The following is a 6,000-nucleotide window of genomic DNA, read 5'->3' on the forward strand; positions in this document are numbered from 1 at the left end:
CTGGCCAAAGTTTGCTTATTCGCAGGCCAGCCATGTTTGTGAAAACCAAAAAGGACAAAAACAGAATCTGACCTCCTGATGGAGGCAGTCCTCTCTACATATACTCGGAGAGCCCGTACTACATCCAAAGACCGCTCTTTGGAAGACAAACCAGGAGAGATAATGTCCGGAACCACAATCTCTTGGTTAAGGTGGAACAAGGACTGGATATCTTAGGTAGATATCCAGGGCGAGTTCGAAGAACTGCACAGTCACGGTGAAAAATCAGAAAGGGCGAACGACAGGACAAAGCGCCTAAGTTCAACACCCTCCTAGCAGAGGCAAAAGCCAGCAGAAACACAACCTTAAGGGTAAGACATTTAAGGTCCACAGTCTCAAGAGGTTCAAATGGAGACTCTTGTAGGGCATCCAGAACAACAGACAGATCCCATGGAGCCACAGGAGGGACATAGGGAGGCTGAATCCGTAAAACACCCTCAGTGAAAGTATGAATGTCAGGAAGAGACGCAATTTTTCTCTGAAACCACACCGACAAGGCAGAAATAAGAACCTTGAGGGAGGCCAAATGACGGCCTAAGTCCAGGCCTTGTTGCAGAAAAGCCAAAAGTCTGGCAGTGCTGAACTTGTATGCATCATAATTCTTATTAGCACACCAGGGGGTAATTTACTAAGATGGGAGTTCTATTTAAGATGGGATGTTGCCCATAGCAACCAATCAGATTCCAGGTATTATCTTCTAGAAGGTGCTAGATAAATCAGAAGTAGAATCTGATTGGTTGCTATGGGCAACATCCCATCTTGAATAGAACTCCCATCTTAGTAAATTTACCCCTAGGTGAAGTAAGAATTTCGGACCCTTTAATAAATCCGAGCTGAAGCTGGTTTACAGGCTTTCAACATACTTTGAATGACCACCTCAGAGAATCCTTTGTCCCTGAGGAGTGAAGCTTCAAGAGCCACACCGTCAAAGCCAGTCGAGTCAGATCCTGGTAGACACAAGGGCCCTGAACGAGGAGGTCTGGGCGTTGAAGTAGAAGAGGACGCTCTATCGAGAGACCTTGCAGGTCTGAGAACCAATGTCGTCTGGGCCACGCTGGAGCGACTAGAAGTAGTACTCCTCCTTCTTGCTTGAACTTACGAATTACCCTGGGCAGGAGTGACACTGGCGGTAACACGTATGGCAGCCGAAAGTTCCATGGAATTGCCAGTGCGTCCACGAACGCTACTTGAGGATCCCTTGTCCTTGCTCTGAAGACCGGAACCTTTTGATTGTGTCGAGACAACATCAGGTCTACATTTGGTAGGCCCCACTTGTCCACTAGGAGTTGAAAGACATCCGGATGAAGACTCCACTCTCTGGCGTGTACGTCCTGACGACGGAGGAAGTCCGCTTCCCAGGTGAGGAACACCCCCCCCGGAATGAACACTGCTGTTATGGCTGGCAGATGGCGTTCTGCCCATTGAAGAATTTTTGACATTTACATCATTGCCATGAAGCTACGCGTGCCGCCTTGATAAATTATGTACGCCAGGAGAGATTCCTCCCTGGTCCACCGACCCCGTAGAGAGTGTTACTCCAACACCGCGCCTCAACCCCCCAGACTGGCATCAGTCTTCATGAGGAATCAGTTGGAGATCCAGAAGGGACGACCCCTGATCAATTGCTGGTCCTTTAACCACCAAGTCAGTGACAGACAATCCACTGGAGTCAAGGAGATCATGTGAGATCTGATCCGGTGAGGCAGGTTGTCTCACTTGGAAAGGATTAACCTCTGCAGAGGGCAGGAATGAAATTGAGCGCTCTCTACCATGTCGAACGCTGACACCATAAGGCCTAGTACTTGCATCGCCAAGTGTATCGACACTCTTGGGCGAGAAAGGAAGTATCTTATCCTGTCCTGAAGCTTCAGGACCTTCTCTGAAGACAAGAACAAACGTTGGTTGTGCGTGTCCAGTAATGCCCCCAGGGGCACCATGCTCTGAGCAGGGACCAGTAAGGATTTCTTCTAATTCATGAGCCAGCCGTGTGCTTGTAGGAATTGGACCGTCAGTTCCAGATGACTGATGAGAACCTCTGAGGAGTTCGCCAGGATCAGCAAGTCGTCCAGATACGGCAGGATCCCGATACCTTGCCGATGGAGAATGGCCGTCATGACTGCCATGATCTTTGTAAAGATCCGAGGAGCTGTAGTCAGTCCAAAGGGCAAGGCTTGTGTCACAACTGAGGGCTGGTGACTGAATGGAAGCCTCGGTTGCAGGGGCTGACGGGTACCGGAATGTCGGAGGTACGAGAGGACTTCTGGACATACGTAGAAGCTGTATACCAAATGCCCGAAGGCGTGACCACGACAACAGGAATATCTTTAAGTGCTTTTATTAAATGAAAAGTCAGATAATGTGCAACCAAACGTAACAGTAACAAGTGAGTCTCTGAAATATTACTGGTTGTGACCAGTAATCTGAAGTAAAAGTGGTATGCACTATTGTACTTAGAAGCATAAAGTGAAGCTGTGGTTCGCAGATAGAAATGCAGGTGAAGCTGGAGAGCGGCTGCTGGAAAACCAGAGTTCAGACACATGTGAATCAGGGTAGGCTGTAGAGGGTTAATCACTGGAGAGTCGGGTTACACTGCAGAGTGTAATCACCAGGGAGTCAGGCTGTACTGCAGAGAAAGTTCACATAAGAACTGCACACTGGAATCACTGAAGACAATTGAAGCACTGACATCTTTCCAGCCCAGGAACAGGATATTTATACCTGCTGGGAAGCAGGGATTGGCTGGCTGATTAAGCAGAGTTTAGAGTGCAGCTGCTGGATAATTAGGCTGAGACCAGAGTGCAGCTGGTAGGCTGAAAGGTGACATGTGACCAGGAAAACATGGCTGCGCCCATATTAGCTTTTGGAGTGAAAGACTGTTTGTAACTTGCATGTGAGTTTTAACCATGCAGCTGCGAGAATCACAGTAAAGAGACTTGAGACAATGAGATGCAGCGTGCTGCATGCAGACAGTGCAGATGGAATCCAGGCTTGGAACACTGGGACAGTCTCAAGAGGCATTTGGAAGGAAAATACAGATAAGGAATTACCTGGATCATGACAGCTTGGAATTGATAATGTAGGTTGCCAATAGCAAACCGCAGATACTGCTGATGCGAAATGGCAATAGGTATGTTTAGGTAAGCATCCTGTATGTCCAGGGATACCATATAATCCTTGGGCTCCAAAGCCAGAACAATAGAGCAAAGAGTTTCCATACGGAATTTGGATACCTTTACAAATTTGTTAAAAGATTTGAGGTTGAGAATGGGCCGGGAGGATCCATTCGGCTTCGGAACAGCGTTGAATAGTACCCCCTGCCTCTCTGAGACAGAGGCACCGGTACTATCACTCCTGTGTCCAGGAGGGATTGTACAACCAAATGTAGAGTTTGTGCTTTTAACGGATCCGAAGGCATAACAGTCGAGTAAAACTGGCGAGGGGGACATTTCTTGAAAGAGAAATCCATGAGAGACGACTTCCAGCACTCAGGCGTCTGAAGTGGTCAGTAACCATACCTGGTCAAACTGTAGGAGTCGGCCGCATACCCTGGGGTCCCCCAAGGGGGAAGCCCACCGAGTCATGCAGCAGGCTTGTCTGATTTGGAAGCAGGCTGACGGGCAGCCCAAGAACGTTTAGGTTTGGGCTTAGAGGATTTGGAAGCGCAAGCTTGTCTCGGGTACGCCTGACCCTTTGCTTTACCTGGAGGTCGAAAGGAACGAAAAGTTGTACTCAGCCTTAGGTGCCGAAGGATTAGTACTTGGGAGACACGCAGTCTTGGCAGATGCCAAGTTAGTCACAATCTTGTTCAGATCTTCCCCAAATAGTATATCTCCCTTAAAAGGGAGCACCTCCAAGGTCCACCGACCATGACCGTAACCACAGAATCCGGCGAGCCAGTATGGGCATAGTAGACGCTTTGGCCGCCATAACACCTGCATCAGATGCCGCCACCTGAATATAATGGGAGGCTGTGGTAATAAATGATAGACATTGTCTAGCATTATCAGGATAATTCAGAAGTAGCTCTGCCTCAACTGCTTGAACACAGGCTTCAGTACCTTTTGCAGCCCAAGAGGCCACCATAGAGGGTCTATGTACAGCACTTGCAAGAGTGTAAATAGACTTCAAGCAGCCCTCCACACGCTTATCTGTCGGTTCCTTCAGAGAAGTGACGGTGGTGACAGGCAGAGTAGATGACACCACAAGACGGGCTACTTGCGAGTCCACTGGTGGTGGTGTTTCCCACTTGGTACTTAACTCTGCAGAGATAGGATAACGAGCTAGCATCTTTTTAGACAGGGAACATTTCTTTCCTGGAGACTCCCAGGATTCTTGACGTATGTCAATTAAATGGTTAGAATGTGTTAAGACTAATTTAGTAACCTTCTGACGTTTAACCTTATCATCAGGATTCTTAGACGTATCTGGAGGGTCAGTCTCGTCATCAATCTGAAGAATCAGCTTGATAGCCTCCACTAGGTCAGGAACATCAACCTGTATTGCAGATTCCACATCAGAAGCAGCTGTATCAGTGTCTGATGGATCAGTATATTCCCCATTCTCAGTGGATGAAGTATCCGAAACATGAGCAGATTGTGAGGAAGAAATGGCCCACTTTGATGACCCTTTGGTCCCAGTAGGGCGAGGGTTAGGCTTTTGTTTAACAAAGGACTGATTTAATTGCTGTAATGGAGTTCACAGACTATCCGCCAATGGCGGATTGACTACTGGGATAATATGTGACTGTAATGGCACAGGAGGTCCCACAGGGGGTGCAAGTCGTGTTACAAGCGTAGTCAGCAAAGTTGAAAAAAAAGCAGCCCAAGGTGAGTCTGTGTGCCACCGGTGCTGCAGGCTGGCCGAGGGGTTACAGAACACCCAAAACCTGGACCCTCAGCTGGAATCTTTTCCTCAGGTAAATCCTTGGCGTCAGCACTACATGAAGCAAGAGCGTCCACGGAGTTCCCACCCGCTGCAGCAGACATTGGGGGTCATTCCGAGTTGATCGCACGCTGCCGATTTTAGCTGCGCTGCGATCAGGTCTCTACTGCGCATGCACCGCAATACGCACACGCGTCGTACGGGTGCAATGCGGATTGTTGCTGAGCTATGGATTTAACGAAGAATCCATATGCACTGCCGATCGCAAAAAGTTTGAAAGAAAGAGGGCATTTATGGGTGTCAATTTACCTTTTTCTGGGAATGGTAGGGAAAACGCAAGCGTGTCCGGGCGTTTAGAGGGCGGGTGTGTGACGTCAATTTCGGCACCAAAAAGACTGAAGTGATCACAAGGGCTGAGTAAGTTCAGACCTACTCTGAAACTGCACAAAATGTTTTTGCAGAGCTCGGCTGCACAGGCATTCGCACACTTGCAAAGCGAAAATACACTCCCACGTGGGCGGCGACTATGCATTTGCATGGCTACTAAAACAGCTAGTGTGCGATCAACTCGGAATGACCTCCATTATTGGGAATCTAGCTTTAGGGCGTAACAGTACAATATAGCCAGACAAGCACTATACCTGACAAAAAAAACCTGTGTTATGTGACCGCAAATACAGAGCACAGAGGATTCAAGTGGTATGATGTGACTAAAATACACTGAGAAAAATACAAAACAGTATTTCCTGTGGAAAACTATATGGTATATGAGACCCTGATGCACTTAGCCCCCCAGGGTACAGAATATAGTGATAGCAATATGTGTGAGATGCACAGAATGGAAACCACACAGCAGCTATAGGCACACACAGTCACATGTACAATGCAAAATTATCAGATATAACAATAAAACTGCACTGGTCTAGCAATATTACATTATATATATATATATATATATATATAAGAATTTACTCACCGGTAATTCTATTTCTCGTAGTCCGTAGTGGATGCTGGGGACTCCGTAAGGACCATCGGGAATAGACGGGCTCCGCAGGAGACTGGGCACTCTTAAGAAAGATT

The sequence above is a fragment of the Pseudophryne corroboree genome, chromosome 6 (genome assembly GCF_028390025.1).
Source record: "Pseudophryne corroboree isolate aPseCor3 chromosome 6, aPseCor3.hap2, whole genome shotgun sequence".
Classification (NCBI taxonomy): Eukaryota; Metazoa; Chordata; class Amphibia; order Anura; family Myobatrachidae; genus Pseudophryne; species Pseudophryne corroboree.